This window comes from Hyla sarda, unplaced genomic scaffold, assembly GCF_029499605.1.
Source record: "Hyla sarda isolate aHylSar1 unplaced genomic scaffold, aHylSar1.hap1 scaffold_537, whole genome shotgun sequence".
Taxonomy (NCBI): domain Eukaryota; kingdom Metazoa; phylum Chordata; class Amphibia; order Anura; family Hylidae; genus Hyla; species Hyla sarda.
This window is the reverse complement of record NW_026610548.1, coordinates 191,890-216,064: the sequence shown is the minus strand read 5'-3', so window position 1 is coordinate 216,064 and position 24,175 is coordinate 191,890. Positions and strand designations below refer to the sequence as shown.

Sequence of the window (24,175 nt, the reverse complement as noted above, 5' to 3'; positions counted from 1 at the left end):
GCAGCAGCAGCACCACCTTTTGTTTTTTGGCTGCAGCAGCAGCAAGGCCCACAGGGCTGGCTAGCTGGCTAGCCAGCAAGCAGGTAGCAATGAAAGTAGGAATCTTTCTTTTTAACCCTGTAAGGGGGTGGTGCACTGTACCCGAAGATACTGCCATATCGGGTCAATGCATAGGGCGACGGAAGCAAGCTTCGAAATCGGCCCCCGTTCTCAAAAATCCATTTAATATATGGTCCCCAGATAGGGGACGTATCAGATATTAAACTGATAAGAACAGATACTACACTTGATCTTAGCCAAAAGGCCGAGAAGCGATAACCGTGAAAGGGGCGGGCCCAACAAGGTGCCCTTCATGGGCACTATCACTGCTTGCTGTCAGGGAGGCTGCCAGACAATTTTCCATGCACACTCTGGGCTGGGGGGCAGTCAACCACCAGTACACACAGCAGAACCTAAACCTATACCATTATTGCTAAGCAGCAAGACAGGGGCCCATTGCACTCCCACGGGGCCTTTTTAAATGCAATCCATAACCCGGATTTGCCAGGAACCCTTCTTACTCCTCCTACTTGCATGTGACACTGGGCTTAGGATCTGCATAGGAAACACACACACAAGCACACACCTACCTTTGTTGCCTGCAGATGCCTCCTTGGCTGTCCCCAAACGGTATCAAACCAACACCCACGGGAAGCTGTAAGCATAGAGGACATGCCTGCACCCCATTGGACTTACCTGTGTGGGTTAAATCCGGGTTATTTGACAACCTATGGCGGTGATGGTTCTGCTCAGGCAGAGCAGTGCTGATGCTCCTCATAAAGCTGTCGCTGCTGTGAAGGTTCTAGGTGACATCACAAATCCCTATGGTTACATACACAACAAAGCTGGGTTGTTGTTGTTTACACTCTGCAAGGCCTGTGGAAGTGAGTGACATCATAGCACTGTAGTTCTGAGGGTTCTAGATGGATGCAACAATCTCCTGTTGCTTCTATGAAGGCCATAATAGACGACATCACCAAACAGCTCCATAGTCACATACACAGCAAAGGAGAGATGTTGTTTACACCTAGTGATGTCAGTGGTATTGAGTGACATCACAGCACAGTGCTAAGGCTCCTGGGCCTGGACACAGCAGCGGCTGCAATATCTCAACGGAGAATACGTTTATATATATGTGTGTGTGTGCGCGTATATATATATATATATATATATATATATATATATATATTTCTCCGCCGAAATCACTTTTAAACCCATTTCCACCTTTTTTTCCCTTCTCTTCCTCTTACTTTTTTTTCACGTTTTTTTACGTTTTTCTCCTTTTCGCCTCTTTTCTGGGCGTATTATTCTTCTTTTTCTTCTTTTTTTTCGTCTAATGCATACCCCATCAGTGCAGCAATGCTTATTCAATACCGCCAGCAGATGGAGACACTGGGGGATAATTTTCTAAGGATTTATACTGATTTTTCCTGTCTGAATTTGTCGCACAGAAAGTTGCAGGCCAAATATGTGTGACATTTCTGCGACTTTAGCTTCTAGAGCATTTTTACAACATTATACATAGGTGCTGAATACATAAAAAGCGACTGTTCAGCGACAGACAAGTCGCATCGGCTGAAAGTAGGCCAGAATGTCAGTCCATGTTGGAGCAGGTTTAGATACAGTCTAAAGTATAGATCTCAAAGTCTGTGCACAGAATTTAGCAAGGGCCTCGCACCTTCTGATGCATCAGGTAGGTGCACAATAGCATAGCCTAACCCTCTGTACTTTGGTCTATATTGATGCGGGACATAGACAGCCAGCTGATGACCAATCCATTAGTGCAATGGATGGCTGGAAGCATTTGTCTTTGCCTTTGCAATACCACAGAAGCAATGCATGGTCAATGTACAGCAATGACACACCTGTGTGAACAGCCAGGAGACCCCCCCCCCCCCCCCATGTTATGTTACATAGTTACATAGTTAGTACGGTCGAAAAAAGACATATGTCCATCAAGTTCAACCAGGGAATTAAGGGGTAGGGGTGTGGCGCGATATTGGGGAAGGGATGAGATTTTATATTTCTTCATAAGCATTAATCTTATTTTGTCAATTAGGAACATTCAGCACCCACCCGCTATCAAGGCAGCTGCCTATCATGTCATGCCCTACCTGCACAGGTGTGCTGGCTACTCAAATGATCCAATTAAGGAGGCCATTTAGTCAGCAGCAGCAGAAGTCCTGTGCCTGGACGCTCCAACAGCGGCCAGACACAAGCAGAAGCAGAAGCAGCAGAAGCAGCAGCAGCACCACCTTTTGTTTTTTGGCTGCAGCAGCAGCAAGGCCCACAGGGCTGGCTAGCTGGCTAGCCAGCAAGCAGGTAGCAATGAAAGTAGGAATCTTTCTTTTTAACCCTGTAAGGGGGTGGTGCACTGTACCCGAAGATACTGCCATATCGGGTCAATGCATAGGGCGACGGAAGCAAGCTTCGAAATCGGCCCCCGTTCTCAAAAATCCATTTAATATATGGTCCCCAGATAGGGGACGTATCAGATATTAAACTGATAAGAACAGATACTACACTTGATCTTAGCCAAAAGGCCGAGAAGCGATAACCGTGAAAGGGGCGGGCCCAACAAGGTGCCCTTCATGGGCACTATCACTGCTTGCTGTCAGGGAGGCTGCCAGACAATTTTCCATGCACACTCTGGGCTGGGGGGCAGTCAACCACCAGTACACACAGCAGAACCTAAACCCATACCATTATTGCTAAGCAGCAAGACAGGGGCCCATTGCACTCCCACGGGGCCTTTTTAAATGCAATCCATAACCCGGATTTGCCAGGAACCCTTCTTACTCCTCCTACTTGCATGTGACACTGGGCTTAGGATCTGCATAGGAAACACACACACAAGCACACACCTACCTTTGTTGCCTGCAGATGCCTCCTTGGCTGTCCCCAAACGGTATCAAACCAACACCCACGGGAAGCTGTAAGCATAGAGGACATGCCTGCACCCCATTGGACTTACCTGTGTGGGTTAAATCCGGGTTATTTGACAACCTATGGCGGTGATGGTTCTGCTCAGGCAGAGCAGTGCTGATGCTCCTCATAAAGCTGTCGCTGCTGTGAAGGTTCTAGGTGACATCACAAATCCCTATGGTTACATACACAACAAAGCTGGGTTGTTGTTGTTTACACTCTGCAAGGCCTGTGGAAGTGAGTGACATCATAGCACTGTAGTTCTGAGGGTTCTAGATGGATGCAACAATCTCCTGTTGCTTCTATGAAGGCCATAATAGACGACATCACCAAACAGCTCCATAGTCACATACACAGCAAAGGAGAGATGTTGTTTACACCTAGTGATGTCAGTGGTATTGAGTGACATCACAGCACAGTGCTAAGGCTCCTGGGCCTGGACACAGCAGCGGCTGCAATATCTCAACGGAGAATACGTTTATATATATGTGTGTGTGTGCGCGTATATATATATATATATATATATATATATATATATATATATATATTTCTCCGCCGAAATCACTTTTAAACCCATTTCCACCTTTTTTTCCCTTCTCTTCCTCTTACTTTTTTTTCACGTTTTTTTACGTTTTTCTCCTTTTCGCCTCTTTTCTGGGCGTATTATTCTTCTTTTTCTTCTTTTTTTTCGTCTAATGCATACCCCATCAGTGCAGCAATGCTTATTCAATACCGCCAGCAGATGGAGACACTGGGGGATAATTTTCTAAGGATTTATACTGATTTTTCCTGTCTGAATTTGTCGCACAGAAAGTTGCAGGCCAAATATGTGTGACATTTCTGCGACTTTAGCTTCTAGAGCATTTTTACAACATTATACATAGGTGCTGAATACATAAAAAGCGACTGTTCAGCGACAGACAAGTCGCATCGGCTGAAAGTAGGCCAGAATGTCAGTCCATGTTGGAGCAGGTTTAGATACAGTCTAAAGTATAGATCTCAAAGTCTGTGCACAGAATTTAGCAAGGGCCTCGCACCTTCTGATGCATCAGGTAGGTGCACAATAGCATAGCCTAACCCTCTGTACTTTGGTCTATATTGATGCGGGACATAGACAGCCAGCTGATGACCAATCCATTAGTGCAATGGATGGCTGGAAGCATTTGTCTTTGCCTTTGCAATACCACAGAAGCAATGCATGGTCAATGTACAGCAATGACACACCTGTGTGAACAGCCAGGAGACCCCCCCCCCCCCCATGTTATGTTACATAGTTACATAGTTAGTACGGTCGAAAAAAGACATATGTCCATCAAGTTCAACCAGGGAATTAAGGGGTAGGGGTGTGGCGCGATATTGGGGAAGGGATGAGATTTTATATTTCTTCATAAGCATTAATCTTATTTTGTCAATTAGGAACATTCAGCACCCACCCGCTATCAAGGCAGCTGCCTATCATGTCATGCCCTACCTGCACAGGTGTGCTGGCTACTCAAATGATCCAATTAAGGAGGCCATTTAGTCAGCAGCAGCAGAAGTCCTGTGCCTGGACGCTCCAACAGCGGCCAGACACAAGCAGAAGCAGAAGCAGCAGAAGCACCACCTTTTGTTTTTTGGCTGCAGCAGCAGCAAGGCCCACAGGGCTGGCTAGCTGGCTAGCCAGCAAGCAGGTAGCAATGAAAGTAGGAATCTTTCTTTTTAACCCTGTAAGGGGGTGGTGCACTGTACCCGAAGATACTGCCATATCGGGTCAATGCATAGGGCGACGGAAGCAAGCTTCGAAATCGGCCCCCGTTCTCAAAAATCCATTTAATATATGGTCCCCAGATAGGGGACGTATCAGATATTAAACTGATAAGAACAGATACTACACTTGATCTTAGCCAAAAGGCCGAGAAGCGATAACCGTGAAAGGGGCGGGCCCAACAAGGTGCCCTTCATGGGCACTATCACTGCTTGCTGTCAGGGAGGCTGCCAGACAATTTTCCATGCACACTCTGGGCTGGGGGGCAGTCAACCACCAGTACACACAGCAGAACCTAAACCCATACCATTATTGCTAAGCAGCAAGACAGGGGCCCATTGCACTCCCACGGGGCCTTTTTAAATGCAATCCATAACCCGGATTTGCCAGGAACCCTTCTTACTCCTCCTACTTGCATGTGACACTGGGCTTAGGATCTGCATAGGAAACACACACACAAGCACACACCTACCTTTGTTGCCTGCAGATGCCTCCTTGGCTGTCCCCAAACGGTATCAAACCAACACCCACGGGAAGCTGTAAGCATAGAGGACATGCCTGCACCCCATTGGACTTACCTGTGTGGGTTAAATCCGGGTTATTTGACAACCTATGGCGGTGATGGTTCTGCTCAGGCAGAGCAGTGCTGATGCTCCTCATAAAGCTGTCGCTGCTGTGAAGGTTCTAGGTGACATCACAAATCCCTATGGTTACATACACAACAAAGCTGGGTTGTTGTTGTTTACACTCTGCAAGGCCTGTGGAAGTGAGTGACATCATAGCACTGTAGTTCTGAGGGTTCTAGATGGATGCAACAATCTCCTGTTGCTTCTATGAAGGCCATAATAGACGACATCACCAAACAGCTCCATAGTCACATACACAGCAAAGGAGAGATGTTGTTTACACCTAGTGATGTCAGTGGTATTGAGTGACATCACAGCACAGTGCTAAGGCTCCTGGGCCTGGACACAGCAGCGGCTGCAATATCTCAACGGAGAATACGTTTATATATATGTGTGTGTGTGCGCGTATATATATATATATATATATATATATATATATATATATATATATATATTTCTCCGCCGAAATCACTTTTAAACCCATTTCCACCTTTTTTTCCCTTCTCTTCCTCTTACTTTTTTTTCACGTTTTTTTACGTTTTTCTCCTTTTCGCCTCTTTTCTGGGCGTATTATTCTTCTTTTTCTTCTTTTTTTTCGTCTAATGCATACCCCATCAGTGCAGCAATGCTTATTCAATACCGCCAGCAGATGGAGACACTGGGGGATAATTTTCTAAGGATTTATACTGATTTTTCCTGTCTGAATTTGTCGCACAGAAAGTTGCAGGCCAAATATGTGTGACATTTCTGCGACTTTAGCTTCTAGAGCATTTTTACAACATTATACATAGGTGCTGAATACATAAAAAGCGACTGTTCAGCGACAGACAAGTCGCATCGGCTGAAAGTAGGCCAGAATGTCAGTCCATGTTGGAGCAGGTTTAGATACAGTCTAAAGTATAGATCTCAAAGTCTGTGCACAGAATTTAGCAAGGGCCTCGCACCTTCTGATGCATCAGGTAGGTGCACAATAGCATAGCCTAACCCTCTGTACTTTGGTCTATATTGATGCGGGACATAGACAGCCAGCTGATGACCAATCCATTAGTGCAATGGATGGCTGGAAGCATTTGTCTTTGCCTTTGCAATACCACAGAAGCAATGCATGGTCAATGTACAGCAATGACACACCTGTGTGAACAGCCAGGAGACCCCCCCCCCCCCCATGTTATGTTACATAGTTACATAGTTAGTACGGTCGAAAAAAGACATATGTCCATCAAGTTCAACCAGGGAATTAAGGGGTAGGGGTGTGGCGCGATATTGGGGAAGGGATGAGATTTTATATTTCTTCATAAGCATTAATCTTATTTTGTCAATTAGGAACATTCAGCACCCACCCGCTATCAAGGCAGCTGCCTATCATGTCATGCCCTACCTGCACAGGTGTGCTGGCTACTCAAATGATCCAATTAAGGAGGCCATTTAGTCAGCAGCAGCAGAAGTCCTGTGCCTGGACGCTCCAACAGCGGCCAGACACAAGCAGAAGCAGAAGCAGCAGAAGCACCACCTTTTGTTTTTTGGCTGCAGCAGCAGCAAGGCCCACAGGGCTGGCTAGCTGGCTAGCCAGCAAGCAGGTAGCAATGAAAGTAGGAATCTTTCTTTTTAACCCTGTAAGGGGGTGGTGCACTGTACCCGAAGATACTGCCATATCGGGTCAATGCATAGGGCGACGGAAGCAAGCTTCGAAATCGGCCCCCGTTCTCAAAAATCCATTTAATATATGGTCCCCAGATAGGGGACGTATCAGATATTAAACTGATAAGAACAGATACTACACTTGATCTTAGCCAAAAGGCCGAGAAGCGATAACCGTGAAAGGGGCGGGCCCAACAAGGTGCCCTTCATGGGCACTATCACTGCTTGCTGTCAGGGAGGCTGCCAGACAATTTTCCATGCACACTCTGGGCTGGGGGGCAGTCAACCACCAGTACACACAGCAGAACCTAAACCCATACCATTATTGCTAAGCAGCAAGACAGGGGCCCATTGCACTCCCACGGGGCCTTTTTAAATGCAATCCATAACCCGGATTTGCCAGGAACCCTTCTTACTCCTCCTACTTGCATGTGACACTGGGCTTAGGATCTGCATAGGAAACACACACACAAGCACACACCTACCTTTGTTGCCTGCAGATGCCTCCTTGGCTGTCCCCAAACGGTATCAAACCAACACCCACGGGAAGCTGTAAGCATAGAGGACATGCCTGCACCCCATTGGACTTACCTGTGTGGGTTAAATCCGGGTTATTTGACAACCTATGGCGGTGATGGTTCTGCTCAGGCAGAGCAGTGCTGATGCTCCTCATAAAGCTGTCGCTGCTGTGAAGGTTCTAGGTGACATCACAAATCCCTATGGTTACATACACAACAAAGCTGGGTTGTTGTTGTTTACACTCTGCAAGGCCTGTGGAAGTGAGTGACATCATAGCACTGTAGTTCTGAGGGTTCTAGATGGATGCAACAATCTCCTGTTGCTTCTATGAAGGCCATAATAGACGACATCACCAAACAGCTCCATAGTCACATACACAGCAAAGGAGAGATGTTGTTTACACCTAGTGATGTCAGTGGTATTGAGTGACATCACAGCACAGTGCTAAGGCTCCTGGGCCTGGACACAGCAGCGGCTGCAATATCTCAACGGAGAATACGTTTATATATATGTGTGTGTGTGCGCGTATATATATATATATATATATATATATATATATATATATATATATATATATATATTTCTCCGCCGAAATCACTTTTAAACCCATTTCCACCTTTTTTTCCCTTCTCTTCCTCTTACTTTTTTTTCACGTTTTTTTACGTTTTTCTCCTTTTCGCCTCTTTTCTGGGAGTATTATTCTTCTTTTTCTTCTTTTTTTTCGTCTAATGCATACCCCATCAGTGCAGCAATGCTTATTCAATACCGCCAGCAGATGGAGACACTGGGGGATAATTTTCTAAGGATTTATACTGATTTTTCCTGTCTGAATTTGTCGCACAGAAAGTTGCAGGCCAAATATGTGTGACATTTCTGCGACTTTAGCTTCTAGAGCATTTTTACAACATTATACATAGGTGCTGAATACATAAAAAGCGACTGTTCAGCGACAGACAAGTCGCATCGGCTGAAAGTAGGCCAGAATGTCAGTCCATGTTGGAGCAGGTTTAGATACAGTCTAAAGTATAGATCTCAAAGTCTGTGCACAGAATTTAGCAAGGGCCTCGCACCTTCTGATGCATCAGGTAGGTGCACAATAGCATAGCCTAACCCTCTGTACTTTGGTCTATATTGATGCGGGACATAGACAGCCAGCTGATGACCAATCCATTAGTGCAATGGATGGCTGGAAGCATTTGTCTTTGCCTTTGCAATACCACAGAAGCAATGCATGGTCAATGTACAGCAATGACACACCTGTGTGAACAGCCAGGAGACCCCCCCCCCCCCCCATGTTATGTTACATAGTTACATAGTTAGTACGGTCGAAAAAAGACATATGTCCATCAAGTTCAACCAGGGAATTAAGGGGTAGGGGTGTGGCGCGATATTGGGGAAGGGATGAGATTTTATATTTCTTCATAAGCATTAATCTTATTTTGTCAATTAGGAACATTCAGCACCCACCCGCTATCAAGGCAGCTGCCTATCATGTCATGCCCTACCTGCACAGGTGTGCTGGCTACTCAAATGATCCAATTAAGGAGGCCATTTAGTCAGCAGCAGCAGAAGTCCTGTGCCTGGACGCTCCAACAGCGGCCAGACACAAGCAGAAGCAGAAGCAGCAGAAGCACCACCTTTTGTTTTTTGGCTGCAGCAGCAGCAAGGCCCACAGGGCTGGCCAGATGGCTAGCCAGCAAGCAGGTAGCAATGAAAGTAGGAATCTTTCTTTTTAACCCTGTAAGGGGGTGGTGCACTGTACCCGAAGATACTGCCATATCGGGTCAATGCATAGGGCGACGGAAGCAAGCTTCGAAATCGGCCCCCGTTCTCAAAAATCCATTTAATATATGGTCCCCAGATAGGGGACGTATCAGATATTAAACTGATAAGAACAGATACTACACTTGATCTTAGCCAAAAGGCCGAGAAGCGATAACCGTGAAAGGGGCGGGCCCAACAAGGTGCCCTTCATGGGCACTATCACTGCTTGCTGTCAGGGAGGCTGCCAGACAATTTTCCATGCACACTCTGGGCTGGGGGGCAGTCAACCACCAGTACACACAGCAGAACCTAAACCCATACCATTATTGCTAAGCAGCAAGACAGGGGCCCATTGCACTCCCACGGGGCCTTTTTAAATGCAATCCATAACCCGGATTTGCCAGGAACCCTTCTTACTCCTCCTACTTGCATGTGACACTGGGCTTAGGATCTGCATAGGAAACACACACACAAGCACACACCTACCTTTGTTGCCTGCAGATGCCTCCTTGGCTGTCCCCAAACGGTATCAAACCAACACCCACGGGAAGCTGTAAGCATAGAGGACATGCCTGCACCCCATTGGACTTACCTGTTGTGGGTTAAATCCGGGTTATTTGACAACCTATGGCGGTGATGGTTCTGCTCAGGCAGAGCAGTGCTGATGCTCCTCATAAAGCTGTCGCTGCTGTGAAGGTTCTAGGTGACATCACAAATCCCTATGGTTACATACACAACAAAGCTGGGTTGTTGTTGTTTACACTCTGCAAGGCCTGTGGAAGTGAGTGACATCATAGCACTGTAGTTCTGAGGGTTCTAGATGGATGCAACAATCTCCTGTTGCTTCTATGAAGGCCATAATAGACGACATCACCAAACAGCTCCATAGTCACATACACAGCAAAGGAGAGATGTTGTTTACACCTAGTGATGTCAGTGGTATTGAGTGACATCACAGCACAGTGCTAAGGCTCCTGGGCCTGGACACAGCAGCGGCTGCAATATCTCAACGGAGAATACGTTTATATATATGTATGTGTGTGTGCGCGTATATATATATATATATATATATATATATATATATATATATATTTCTCCGCCGAAATCACTTTTAAACCCATTTCCACCTTTTTTCCCTTCTCTTCCTCTTACTTTTTTTTCACGTTTTTTTACGTTTTTCTCCTTTTCGCCTCTTTTCTGGGCGTATTATTCTTCTTTTTCTTCTTTTTTTTCGTCTAATGCATACCCCATCAGTGCAGCAATGCTTATTCAATACCGCCAGCAGATGGAGACACTGGGGGATAATTTTCTAAGGATTTATACTGATTTTTCCTGTCTGAATTTGTCGCACAGAAAGTTGCAGGCCAAATATGTGTGACATTTCTGCGACTTTAGCTTCTAGAGCATTTTTACAACATTATACATAGGTGCTGAATACATAAAAAGCGACTGTTCAGCGACAGACAAGTCGCATCGGCTGAAAGTAGGCCAGAATGTCAGTCCATGTTGGAGCAGGTTTAGATACAGTCTAAAGTATAGATCTCAAAGTCTGTGCACAGAATTTAGCAAGGGCCTCGCACCTTCTGATGCATCAGGTAGGTGCACAATAGCATAGCCTAACCCTCTGTACTTTGGTCTATATTGATGCGGGACATAGACAGCCAGCTGATGACCAATCCATTAGTGCAATGGATGGCTGGAAGCATTTGTCTTTGCCTTTGCAATACCACAGAAGCAATGCATGGTCAATGTACAGCAATGACACACCTGTGTGAACAGCCAGGAGACCCCCCCCCCCCCCCCCCATGTTATGTTACATAGTTACATAGTTAGTACGGTCGAAAAAAGACATATGTCCATCAAGTTCAACCAGGGAATTAAGGGGTAGGGGTGTGGCGCGATATTGGGGAAGGGATGAGATTTTATATTTCTTCATAAGCATTAATCTTATTTTGTCAATTAGGAACATTCAGCACCCACCCGCTATCAAGGCAGCTGCCTATCATGTCATGCCCTACCTGCACAGGTGTGCTGGCTACTCAAATGATCCAATTAAGGAGGCCATTTAGTCAGCAGCAGCAGAAGTCCTGTGCCTGGACGCTCCAACAGCGGCCAGACACAAGCAGAAGCAGAAGCAGCAGAAGCAGCAGCAGCACCACCTTTTGTTTTTTGGCTGCAGCAGCAGCAAGGCCCACAGGGCTGGCTAGCTGGCTAGCCAGCAAGCAGGTAGCAATGAAAGTAGGAATCTTTCTTTTTAACCCTGTAAGGGGGTGGTGCACTGTACCCGAAGATACTGCCATATCGGGTCAATGCATAGGGCGACGGAAGCAAGCTTCGAAATCGGCCCCCGTTCTCAAAAATCCATTTAATATATGGTCCCCAGATAGGGGACGTATCAGATATTAAACTGATAAGAACAGATACTACACTTGATCTTAGCCAAAAGGCCGAGAAGCGATAACCGTGAAAGGGGCGGGCCCAACAAGGTGCCCTTCATGGGCACTATCACTGCTTGCTGTCAGGGAGGCTGCCAGACAATTTTCCATGCACACTCTGGGCTGGGGGGCAGTCAACCACCAGTACACACAGCAGAACCTAAACCCATACCATTATTGCTAAGCAGCAAGACAGGGGCCCATTGCACTCCCACGGGGCCTTTTTAAATGCAATCCATAACCCGGATTTGCCAGGAACCCTTCTTACTCCTCCTACTTGCATGTGACACTGGGCTTAGGATCTGCATAGGAAACACACACACAAGCACACACCTACCTTTGTTGCCTGCAGATGCCTCCTTGGCTGTCCCCAAACGGTATCAAACCAACACCCACGGGAAGCTGTAAGCATAGAGGACATGCCTGCACCCCATTGGACTTACCTGTGTGGGTTAAATCCGGGTTATTTGACAACCTATGGCGGTGATGGTTCTGCTCAGGCAGAGCAGTGCTGATGCTCCTCATAAAGCTGTCGCTGCTGTGAAGGTTCTAGGTGACATCACAAATCCCTATGGTTACATACACAACAAAGCTGGGTTGTTGTTGTTTACACTCTGCAAGGCCTGTGGAAGTGAGTGACATCATAGCACTGTAGTTCTGAGGGTTCTAGATGGATGCAACAATCTCCTGTTGCTTCTATGAAGGCCATAATAGACGACATCACCAAACAGCTCCATAGTCACATACACAGCAAAGGAGAGATGTTGTTTACACCTAGTGATGTCAGTGGTATTGAGTGACATCACAGCACAGTGCTAAGGCTCCTGGGCCTGGACACAGCAGCGGCTGCAATATCTCAACGGAGAATACGTTTATATATATGTGTGTGTGTGCGCGTATATATATATATATATATATATATATATATATATATATATTTCTCCGCCGAAATCACTTTTAAACCCATTTCCACCTTTTTTTCCCTTCTCTTCCTCTTACTTTTTTTTCACGTTTTTTTACGTTTTTCTCCTTTTCGCCTCTTTTCTGGGAGTATTATTCTTCTTTTTCTTCTTTTTTTTCGTCTAATGCATACCCCATCAGTGCAGCAATGCTTATTCAATACCGCCAGCAGATGGAGACACTGGGGGATAATTTTCTAAGGATTTATACTGATTTTTCCTGTCTGAATTTGTCGCACAGAAAGTTGCAGGCCAAATATGTGTGACATTTCTGCGACTTTAGCTTCTAGAGCATTTTTACAACATTATACATAGGTGCTGAATACATAAAAAGCGACTGTTCAGCGACAGACAAGTCGCATCGGCTGAAAGTAGGCCAGAATGTCAGTCCATGTTGGAGCAGGTTTAGATACAGTCTAAAGTATAGATCTCAAAGTCTGTGCACAGAATTTAGCAAGGGCCTCGCACCTTCTGATGCATCAGGTAGGTGCACAATAGCATAGCCTAACCCTCTGTACTTTGGTCTATATTGATGCGGGACATAGACAGCCAGCTGATGACCAATCCATTAGTGCAATGGATGGCTGGAAGCATTTGTCTTTGCCTTTGCAATACCACAGAAGCAATGCATGGTCAATGTACAGCAATGACACACCTGTGTGAACAGCCAGGAGACCCCCCCCCCCCCCCCATGTTATGTTACATAGTTACATAGTTAGTACGGTCGAAAAAAGACATATGTCCATCAAGTTCAACCAGGGAATTAAGGGGTAGGGGTGTGGCGCGATATTGGGGAAGGGATGAGATTTTATATTTCTTCATAAGCATTAATCTTATTTTGTCAATTAGGAACATTCAGCACCCACCCGCTATCAAGGCAGCTGCCTATCATGTCATGCCCTACCTGCACAGGTGTGCTGGCTACTCAAATGATCCAATTAAGGAGGCCATTTAGTCAGCAGCAGCAGAAGTCCTGTGCCTGGAGGCTCCAACAGCGGCCAGACACAAGCAGAAGCAGAAGCAGCAGAAGCAGCAGCAGCACCACCTTTTGTTTTTTGGCTGCAGCAGCAGCAAGGCCCACAGGGCTGGCTAGCTGGCTAGCCAGCAAGCAGGTAGCAATGAAAGTAGGAATCTTTCTTTTTAACCCTGTAAGGGGGTGGTGCACTGTACCCGAAGATACTGCCATATCGGGTCAATGCATAGGGCGACGGAAGCAAGCTTCGAAATCGGCCCCCGTTCTCAAAAATCCATTTAATATATGGTCCCCAGATAGGGGACGTATCAGATATTAAACTGATAAGAACAGATACTACACTTGATCTTAGCCAAAAGGCCGAGAAGCGATAACCGTGAAAGGGGCGGGCCCAACAAGGTGCCCTTCATGGGCACTATCACTGCTTGCTGTCAGGGAGGCTGCCAGACAATTTTCCATGCACACTCTGGGCTGGGGGGCAGTCAACCACCAGTACACACAGCAGAACCTAAACCCATACCATTATTGCTAAGCAGCAAGACAGGGGCCCATTGCACTCCCACGGGGCCTTTTTAAATGCAATCCATAACCCGGATTTGCCAGGAACCCTTCTTACTCCTCCTACTTGCATGTGACACTGGGCTTAGGATCTGCATAGGAAACACACACACAAGCACACACCTACCTTTGTTGCCTGCAGATGCCTCCTTGGCTGTCCCCAAACGGTATCAAACCAACACCCACGGGAAGCTGTAAGCATAGAGGACATGCCTGCACCCCATTGGACTTACCTGTGTGGGTTAAATCCGGGTTATTTGACAACCTATGGCGGTGATGGTTCTGCTCAGGCAGAGCAGTGCTGATGCTCCTCATAAAGCTGTCGCTGCTGTGAAGGTTCTAGGTGACATCACAAATCCCTATGGTTACATACACAACAAAGCTGGGTTGTTGTTGTTTACACTCTGCAAGGCCTGTGGAAGTGAGTGACATCATAGCACTGTAGTTCTGAGGGTTCTAGATGGATGCAACAATCTCCTGTTGCTTCTATGAAGGCCATAATAGACGACATCACCAAACAGCTCCATAGTCACATACACAGCAAAGGAGAGATGTTGTTTACACCTAGTGATGTCAGTGGTATTGAGTGACATCACAGCACAGTGCTAAGGCTCCTGGGCCTGGACACAGCAGCGGCTGCAATATCTCAACGGAGAATACGTTTATATATATGTGTGTGTGTGCGCATATATATATATATATATATATATATATATATATTTCTCCGCCGAAATCACTTTTAAACCCATTTCCACCTTTTTTTCCCTTCTCTTCCTCTTACTTTTTTTTCACGTTTTTTTACGTTTTTCTCCTTTTCGCCTCTTTTCTGGGCGTATTATTCTTCTTTTTCTTCTTTTTTTTCGTCTAATGCATACCCCATCAGTGCAGCAATGCTTATTCAATACCGCCAGCAGATGGAGACACTGGGGGATAATTTTCTAAGGATTTATACTGATTTTTCCTGTCTGAATTTGTCGCACAGAAAGTTGCAGGCCAAATATGTGTGACATTTCTGCGACTTTAGCTTCTAGAGCATTTTTACAACATTATACATAGGTGCTGAATACATAAAAAGCGACTGTTCAGCGACAGACAAGTCGCATCGGCTGAAAGTAGGCCAGAATGTCAGTCCATGTTGGAGCAGGTTTAGATACAGTCTAAAGTATAGATCTCAAAGTCTGTGCACAGAATTTAGCAAGGGCCTCGCACCTTCTGATGCATCAGGTAGGTGCACAATAGCATAGCCTAACCCTCTGTACTTTGGTCTATATTGATGCGGGACATAGACAGCCAGCTGATGACCAATCCATTAGTGCAATGGATGGCTGGAAGCATTTGTCTTTGCCTTTGCAATACCACAGAAGCAATGCATGGTCAATGTACAGCAATGACACACCTGTGTGAACAGCCAGGAGACCCCCCCCCCCCCCCCCCCCCATGTTATGTTACATAGTTACATAGTTAGTACGGTCGAAAAAAGACATATGTCCATCAAGTTCAACCAGGGAATTAAGGGGTAGGGGTGTGGCGCGATATTGGGGAAGGGATGAGATTTTATATTTCTTCATAAGCATTAATCTTATTTTGTCAATTAGGAACATTCAGCACCCACCCGCTATCAAGGCAGCTGCCTATCATGTCATGCCCTACCTGCACAGGTGTGCTGGCTACTCAAATGATCCAATTAAGGAGGCCATTTAGTCAGCAGCAGCAGAAGTCCTGTGCCTGGACGCTCCAACAGCGGCCAGACACAAGCAGAAGCAGAAGCAGCAGAAGCAGCAGCAGCACCACCTTTTGTTTTTTGGCTGCAGCAGCAGCAAGGCCCACAGGGCTGGCTAGCTGGCTAGCCAGCAAGCAGGTAGCAATGAAAGTAGGAATCTTTCTTTTTAACCCTGTAAGGGGGTGGTGCACTGTACCCGAAGATACTGCCATATCGGGTCAATGCATAGGGCGACGGAAGCAAGCTTCGAAATCGGCCCCCGTTCTCAAAAATCCATTTAATATATGGTCCCCAGATAGGGGACGTATCAGATATTAAACTGATAAGAACAGATACTACACTTGATCTTAGCCAAAAGGCCGAGAAGCGATAACCGTGAAAGGGGCGGGCCCAACAAGGTGCCCTTCATGGGCACTATCACTGCTTGCTGTCAGGGAGGCTGCCAGACAATTTTCCATGCACACTCTGGGCTGGGGGGCAGTCAACCACCAGTACACACAGCAGAACCTAAAAACCAAACCATTATTGCTAAGCAGCAAGACAGGGGCCCATTGCACTCCCACGGGGCCTTTTTAAATGCAATCCATAACCCGGATTTGCCAGGAACCCTTCTTACTCCTCCTACTTGCATGTGACACTGGGCTTAGGATCTGCATAGGAAACACACACACAAGCACACACCTACCTTTGTTGCCTGCAGATGCCTCCTTGGCTGTCCCCAAACGGTATCAAACCAACACCCACGGGAAGCTGTAAGCATAGAGGACATGCCTGCACCCCATTGGACTTACCTGTGTGGGTTAAATCCGGGTTATTTGACAACCTATGGCGGTGATGGTTCTGCTCAGGCAGAGCAGTGCTGATGCTCCTCATAAAGCTGTCGCTGCTGTGAAGGTTCTAGGTGACATCACAAATCCCTATGGTTACATACACAACAAAGCTGGGTTGTTGTTGTTTACACTCTGCAAGGCCTGTGGAAGTGAGTGACATCATAGCACTGTAGTTCTGAGGGTTCTAGATGGATGCAACAATCTCCTGTTGCTTCTATGAAGGCCGTAATAGACGACATCACCAAACAGCTCCATAGTCACATACACAGCAAAGGAGAGATGTTGTTTACACCTAGTGATGTCAGTGGTATTGAGTGACATCACAGCACAGTGCTAAGGCTCCTGGGCCTGGACACAGCAGCGGCTGCAATATCTCAACGGAGAATACGTTTATATATATGTGTGTGTGTGCGCGTATATATATATATATATATATATATATATATATATATATATATATATTTCTCCGCCGAAATCACTTTTAAACCCATTTCCACCTTTTTTTCCCTTCTCTTCCTCTTACTTTTTTTTCAAGTTTTTTTACGTTTTTCTCCTTTTCGCCTCTTTTCTGGGCGTATTATTCTTCTTTTTCTTCTTTTTTTTCGTCTAATGCATACCCCATCAGTGCAGCAATGCTTATTCAATACCGCCAGCAGATGGAGACACTGGGGGATAATTTTCTAAGGATTTATACTGATTTTTCCTGTCTGAATTTGTCGCACAGAAAGTTGCAGGCCAAATATGTGTGACATTTCTGCGACTTTAGCTTCTAGAGCATTTTTACAACATTATACATAGGTGCTGAATACATAAAAAGCGACTGTTCAGCGACAGACAAGTCGCATCGGCTGAAAGTAGGCCAGAATGTCAGTCCATGTTGGAGCAGGTTTAGATACAGTCTAAAGTATAGATCTCAAAGTCTGTGCACAGAATTTAGCAAGGGCCTCGCACCTTCTGATGCATCAGGTAGGTGCACAATAGCATAGCCTAACCCTCTGTACTTTGGTCTATATTGATGCGGGACATAGACAGCCAGCTGATGACCAATCCATTAGTGCAATGGATGGCTGGAAGCATTTGTCTTTGCCTTTGCAATACCACAGAAGCAATGCATGGTCAATGTACAGCAATGACACACCTGTGTGAACAGCCAGGAGACCCCCCCCCCCCCCCCCCCATGTTATGTTACATAGTTACATAGTTAGTACGGTCGAAAAAAGACATATGTCCATCAAGTTCAACCAGGGAATTAAGGGGTAGGGGTGTGGCGCGATATTGGGGAAGGGATGAGATTTTATATTTCTTCATAAGCATTAATCTTATTTTGTCAATTAGGAACATTCAGCACCCACCCGCTATCAAGGCAGCTGCCTATCATGTCATGCCCTACCTGCACAGGTGTGCTGGCTACTCAAATGATCCAATTAAGGAGGCCATTTAGTCAGCAGCAGCAGAAGTCCTGTGCCTGGACGCTCCAACAGCGGCCAGACACAAGCAGAAGCAGAAGCAGCAGAAGCAGCAGCAGCACCACCTTTTGTTTTTTGGCTGCAGCAGCAGCAAGGCCCACAGGGCTGGCTAGCTGGCTAGCCAGCAAGCAGGTAGCAATGAAAGTAGGAATCTTTCTTTTTAACCCTGTAAGGGGGTGGTGCACTGTACCCGAAGATACTGCCATATCGGGTCAATGCATAGGGCGACGGAAGCAAGCTTCGAAATCGGCCCCCGTTCTCAAAAATCCATTTAATATATGGTCCCCAGATAGGGGACGTATCAGATATTAAACTGATAAGAACAGATACTACACTTGATCTTAGCCAAAAGGCCGAGAAGCGATAACCGTGAAAGGGGCGGGCCCAACAAGGTGCCCTTCATGGGCACTATCACTGCTTGCTGTCAGGGAGGCTGCCAGACAATTTTCCATGCACACTCTGGGCTGGGGGGCAGTCAACCACCAGTACACACAGCAGAACCTAAACCCATACCATTATTGCTAAGCAGCAAGACAGGGGCCCATTGCACTCCCACGGGGCCTTTTTAAATGCAATCCATAACCCGGATTTGCCAGGAACCCTTCTTACTCCTCCTACTTGCATGTGACACTGGGCTTAGGATCTGCATAGGAAACACACACACAAGCACACACCTACCTTTGTTGCCTGCAGATGCCTCCTTGGCTGTCCCCAAACGGTATCAAACCAACACCCACGGGAAGCTGTAAGCATAGAGGACATGCCTGCACCCCATTGGACTTACCTGTGTGGGTTAAATCCGGGTTATTTGACAACCTATGGCGGTGATGGTTCTGCTCAGGCAGAGCAGTGCTGATGCTCCTCATAAAGCTGTCGCTGCTGTGAAGGTTCTAGGTGACATCACAAATCCCTATGGTTACATACACAACAAAGCTGGGTTGTTGTTGTTTACACTCTGCAAGGCCTGTGGAAGTGAGTGACATCATAGCACTGTAGTTCTGAGGGTTCTAGATGGATGCAACAATCTCCTGTTGCTTCTATGAAGGCCATAATAGACGACATCACCAAACAGCTCCATAGTCACATACACAGCAAAGGAGAGATGTTGTTTACACCTAGTGATGTCAGTGGTATTGAGTGACATCACAGCACAGTGCTAAGGCTCCTGGGCCTGGACACAGCAGCGGCTGCAATATCTCAACGGAGAATACGTTTATATATATGTGTGTGTGTGCGCGTATATATATATATATATACATATATATATATATATATATATATTTCTCCGCCGAAATCACTTTTAAACCCATTTCCACCTTTTTTTCCCTTCTCTTCCTCTTACTTTTTTTTCACGTTTTTTTACGCTTTTCTCCTTTTCGCCTCTTTTCTGGGCGTATTATTCTTCTTTTTCTTCTTTTTTTTCGTCTAATGCATACCCCATCAGTGCAGCAATGCTTATTCAATACCGCCAGCAGATGGAGACACTGGGGGATAATTTTCTAAGGATTTATACTGATTTTTCCTGTCTGAATTTGTCGCACAGAAAGTTGCAGGCCAAATATGTGTGACATTTCTGCGACTTTAGCTTCTAGAGCATTTTTACAACATTATACATAGGTGCTGAATACATAAAAAGCGACTGTTCAGCGACAGACAAGTCGCATCGGCTGAAAGTAGGCCAGAATGTCAGTCCATGTTGGAGCAGGTTTAGATACAGTCTAAAGTATAGATCTCAAAGTCTGTGCACAGAATTTAGCAAGGGCCTCGCACCTTCTGATGCATCAGGTAGGTGCACAATAGCATAGCCTAACCCTCTGTACTTTGGTCTATATTGATGCGGGACATAGACAGCCAGCTGATGACCAATCCATTAGTGCAATGGATGGCTGGAAGCATTTGTCTTTGCCTTTGCAATACCACAGAAGCAATGCATGGTCAATGTACAGCAATGACACACCTGTGTGAACAGCCAGGAGACCCCCCCCCCCCATGTTATGTTACATAGTTACATAGTTAGTACGGTCGAAAAAAGACATATGTCCATCAAGTTCAACCAGGGAATTAAGGGGTAGGGGTGTGGCGCGATATTGGGGAAGGGATGAGATTTTATATTTCTTCATAAGCATTAATCTTATTTTGTCAATTAGGAACATTCAGCACCCACCCGCTATCAAGGCAGCTGCCTATCATGTCATGCCCTACCTGCACAGGTGTGCTGGCTACTCAAATGATCCAATTAAGGAGGCCATTTAGTCAGCAGCAGCAGAAGTCCTGTGCCTGGACGCTCCAACAGCGGCCAGACACAAGCAGAAGCAGAAGCAGCAGAAGCAGCAGCAGCACCACCTTTTGTTTTTTGGCTGCAGCAGCAGCAAGGCCCACAGGGCTGGCTAGCTGACTAGCCAGCAAGCAGGTAGCAATGAAAGTAGGAATCTTTCTTTTTAACCCTGTAAGGGGGTGGTGCACTGTACCCGAAGATACTGCCATATCGGGTCAATGCATAGGGCGACGGAAGCAAGCTTCGAAATCGGCCCCCGTTCTCAAAAATCCATTTAATATATGGTCCCCAGATAGGGGACGTATCAGATATTAAACTGATAAGAACAGATACTACACTTGATCTTAGCCAAAAGGCCGAGAAGCGATAACCGTGAAAGGGGCGGGCCCAACAAGGTGCCCTTCATGGGCACTATCACTGCTTGCTGTCAGGGAGGCTGCCAGACAATTTTCCATGCACACTCTGGGCTGGGGGGCAGTCAACCACCAGTACACACAGCAGAACCTAAACCCATACCATTATTGCTAAGCAGCAAGACAGGGGCCCATTGCACTCCCACGGGGCCTTTTTAAATGCAATCCATAACCCGGATTTGCCAGGAACCCTTCTTACTCCTCCTACTTGCATGTGACACTGGGCTTAGGATCTGCATAGGAAACACACACACAAGCACACACCTACCTTTGTTGCCTGCAGATGCCTCCTTGGCTGTCCCCAAACGGTATCAAACCAACACCCACGGGAAGCTGTAAGCATAGAGGACATGCCTGCACCCCATTGGACTTACCTGTGTGGGTTAAATCCGGGTTATTTGACAACCTATGGCGGTGATGGTTCTGCTCAGGCAGAGCAGTGCTGATGCTCCTCATAAAGCTGTCGCTGCTGTGAAGGTTCTAGGTGACATCACAAATCCCTATGGTTACATACACAACAAAGCTGGGTTGTTGTTGTTTACACTCTGCAAGGCCTGTGGAAGTGAGTGACATCATAGCACTGTAGTTCTGAGGGTTCTAGATGGATGCAACAATCTCCTGTTGCTTCTATGAAGGCCATAATAGACGACATCACCAAACAGCTCCATAGTCACATACACAGCAAAGGAGAGATGTTGTTTACACCTAGTGATGTCAGTGGTATTGAGTGACATCACAGCACAGTGCTAAGGCTCCTGGGCCTGGACACAGCAGCGGCTGCAATATCTCAACGGAGAATACGTTTATATATATGTGTGTGTGTGCGCGTATATATATATATATATATATATATATATATATATATATATATATATATTCTCCGCCGAAATCACTTTTAAACCCATTTCCACCTTTTTTTCCCTTCTCTTCCTCTTACTTTTTTTTCACGTTTTTTTACGTTTTTCTCCTTTTCGCCTCTTTTCTGGGCGTATTATTCTTCTTTTTCTTCTTTTTTTTCGTCTAATGCATACCCCATCAGTGCAGCAATGCTTATTCAATACCGCCAGCAGATGGAGACACTGGGGGATAATTTTCTAAGGATTTATACTGATTTTTCCTGTCTGAATTTGTCGCACAGAAAGTTGCAGGCCAAATATGTGTGACATTTCTGCGACTTTAGCTTCTAGAGCATTTTTACAACATTATACATAGGTGCTGAATACATAAAAAGCGACTGTTCAGCGACAGACAAGTCGCATCGGCTGAAAGTAGGCCAGAATGTCAGTCCATGTTGGAGCAGGTTTAGATACAGTCTAAAGTATAGATCTCAAAGTCTGTGCACAGAATTTAGCAAGGGCCTCGCACCTTCTGATGCATCAGGTAGGTGCACAATAGCATAGCCTAACCCTCTGTACTTTGGTCTATATTGATGCGGGACATAGACAGCCAGCTGATGACCAATCCATTAGTGCAATGGATGGCTGGAAGCATTTGTCTTTGCCTTTGCAATACCACAGAAGCAATGCATGGTCAATGTACAGCAATGACACACCTGTGTGAACAGCCAGGAGACCCCCCCCCCCCCCCATGTTATGTTACATAGTTACATAGTTAGTACGGTCGAAAAAAGACATATGTCCATCAAGTTCAACCAGGGAATTAAGGGGTAGGGGTGTGGCGCGATATTGGGGAAGGGATGAGATTTTATATTTCTTCATAAGCATTAATCTTATTTTGTCAATTAGGAACATTCAGCACCCACCCGCTATCAAGGCAGCTGCCTATCATGTCATGCCCTACCTGCACAGGTGTGCTGGCTACTCAAATGATCCAATTAAGGAGGCCATTTAGTCAGCAGCAGCAGAAGTCCTGTGCCTGGACGCTCCAACAGCGGCCAGACACAAGCAGAAGCAGAAGCAGCAGAAGCAGCAGCAGCACCACCTTTTGTTTTTTGGCTGCAGCAGCAGCAAGGCCCACAGGGCTGGCTAGCTGGCTAGCCAGCAAGCAGGTAGCAATGAAAGTAGGAATCTTTCTTTTTAACCCTGTAAGGGGGTGGTGCACTGTACCCGAAGATACTGCCATATCGGGTCAATGCATAGGGCGACGGAAGCAAGCTTCGAAATCGGCCCCCATTCTCAAAAATCCATTTAATATATGGTCCCCAGATAGGGGACGTATCAGATATTAAACTGATAAGAACAGATACTACACTTGATCTTAGCCAAAAGGCCGAGAAGCGATAACCGTGAAAGGGGCGGGCCCAACAAGGTGCCCTTCATGGGCACTATCACTGCTTGCTGTCAGGGAGGCTGCCAGACAATTTTCCATGCACACTCTGGGCTGGGGGGCAGTCAACCACCAGTACACACAGCAGAACCTAAACCCATACCATTATTGCTAAGCAGCAAGACAGGGGCCCATTGCACTCCCACGGGGCCTTTTTAAATGCAATCCATAACCCGGATTTGCCAGGAACCCTTCTTACTCCTCCTACTTGCATGTGACACTGGGCTTAGGATCTGCATAGGAAACACACACACAAGCACACACCTACCTTTGTTGCCTGCAGATGCCTCCTTGGCTGTCCCCAAACGGTATCAAACCAACACCCACGGGAAGCTGTAAGCATAGAGGACATGCCTGCACCCCATTGGACTTACCTGTGTGGGTTAAATCCGGGTTATTTGACAACCTATGGCGGTGATGGTTCTGCTCAGGCAGAGCAGTGCTGATGCTCCTCATAAAGCTGTCGCTGCTGTGAAGGTTCTAGGTGACATCACAAATCCCTATGGTTACATACACAACAAAGCTGGGTTGTTGTTGTTTACACTCTGCAAGGCCTGTGGAAGTGAGTGACATCATAGCACTGTAGTTCTGAGGGTTCTAGATGGATGCAACAATCTCCTGTTGCTTCTATGAAGGCCATAATAGACGACATCACCAAACAGCTCCATAGTCACATACACAGCAAAGGAGAGATGTTGTTTACACCTAGTGATGTCAGTGGTATTGAGTGACATCACAGCACAGTGCTAAGGCTCCTGGGCCTGGACACAGCAGCGGCTGCAATATCTCAACGGAGAATACGTTTATATATATGTGTGTGTGTGCGCGTATATATATATATATATATATATATATATATATATATATATATATATTTCTCCGCCGAAATCACTTTTAAACCCATTTCCACCTTTTTTTCCCTTCTCTTCCTCTTACTTTTTTTTCACGTTTTTTTACGTTTTTCTCCTTTTCGCCTCTTTTCTGGGCGTATTATTCTTCTTTTTC

At 46.1% G+C, this 24,175-nt stretch overlaps 11 non-coding genes across 11 annotated transcripts; all 11 read right to left on the bottom strand.

Annotated features, from left to right (window-relative positions):
- Positions 1-125: 125 nt before the first annotated feature.
- Positions 126-316, bottom strand: LOC130339176 (U2 spliceosomal RNA). Its single transcript, XR_008879592.1, has one exon. It is a non-coding gene; the product is annotated as a U2 spliceosomal RNA (small nuclear RNA).
- Positions 317-2,403: 2,087 nt separating this feature from the next.
- Positions 2,404-2,594, bottom strand: LOC130339175 (U2 spliceosomal RNA). Its single transcript, XR_008879591.1, has one exon. It is a non-coding gene; the product is annotated as a U2 spliceosomal RNA (small nuclear RNA).
- A 2,082-nt stretch (positions 2,595-4,676) lies between these two features.
- Positions 4,677-4,867, bottom strand: LOC130339174 (U2 spliceosomal RNA). The gene has a single exon (XR_008879590.1). It is a non-coding gene; the product is annotated as a U2 spliceosomal RNA (small nuclear RNA).
- A 2,086-nt stretch (positions 4,868-6,953) lies between these two features.
- LOC130339173 (U2 spliceosomal RNA) lies at positions 6,954-7,144 on the bottom strand. Its single transcript, XR_008879589.1, has one exon. It is a non-coding gene; the product is annotated as a U2 spliceosomal RNA (small nuclear RNA).
- Positions 7,145-9,237: 2,093 nt separating this feature from the next.
- LOC130339171 (U2 spliceosomal RNA) lies at positions 9,238-9,428 on the bottom strand. The gene has a single exon (XR_008879587.1). It is a non-coding gene; the product is annotated as a U2 spliceosomal RNA (small nuclear RNA).
- A 2,095-nt stretch (positions 9,429-11,523) lies between these two features.
- On the bottom strand, positions 11,524-11,714 carry LOC130339170 (U2 spliceosomal RNA). The gene has a single exon (XR_008879586.1). It is a non-coding gene; the product is annotated as a U2 spliceosomal RNA (small nuclear RNA).
- Positions 11,715-13,803: 2,089 nt separating this feature from the next.
- On the bottom strand, positions 13,804-13,994 carry LOC130339169 (U2 spliceosomal RNA). The gene has a single exon (XR_008879585.1). It is a non-coding gene; the product is annotated as a U2 spliceosomal RNA (small nuclear RNA).
- Positions 13,995-16,080: 2,086 nt separating this feature from the next.
- LOC130339168 (U2 spliceosomal RNA) lies at positions 16,081-16,271 on the bottom strand. Its single transcript, XR_008879584.1, has one exon. It is a non-coding gene; the product is annotated as a U2 spliceosomal RNA (small nuclear RNA).
- Positions 16,272-18,370: 2,099 nt separating this feature from the next.
- On the bottom strand, positions 18,371-18,561 carry LOC130339167 (U2 spliceosomal RNA). The gene has a single exon (XR_008879583.1). It is a non-coding gene; the product is annotated as a U2 spliceosomal RNA (small nuclear RNA).
- A 2,087-nt stretch (positions 18,562-20,648) lies between these two features.
- On the bottom strand, positions 20,649-20,839 carry LOC130339165 (U2 spliceosomal RNA). The gene has a single exon (XR_008879582.1). It is a non-coding gene; the product is annotated as a U2 spliceosomal RNA (small nuclear RNA).
- Positions 20,840-22,934: 2,095 nt separating this feature from the next.
- Positions 22,935-23,125, bottom strand: LOC130339208 (U2 spliceosomal RNA). The gene has a single exon (XR_008879618.1). It is a non-coding gene; the product is annotated as a U2 spliceosomal RNA (small nuclear RNA).
- Between the last annotated feature and the right edge of the window lie 1,050 nt (positions 23,126-24,175).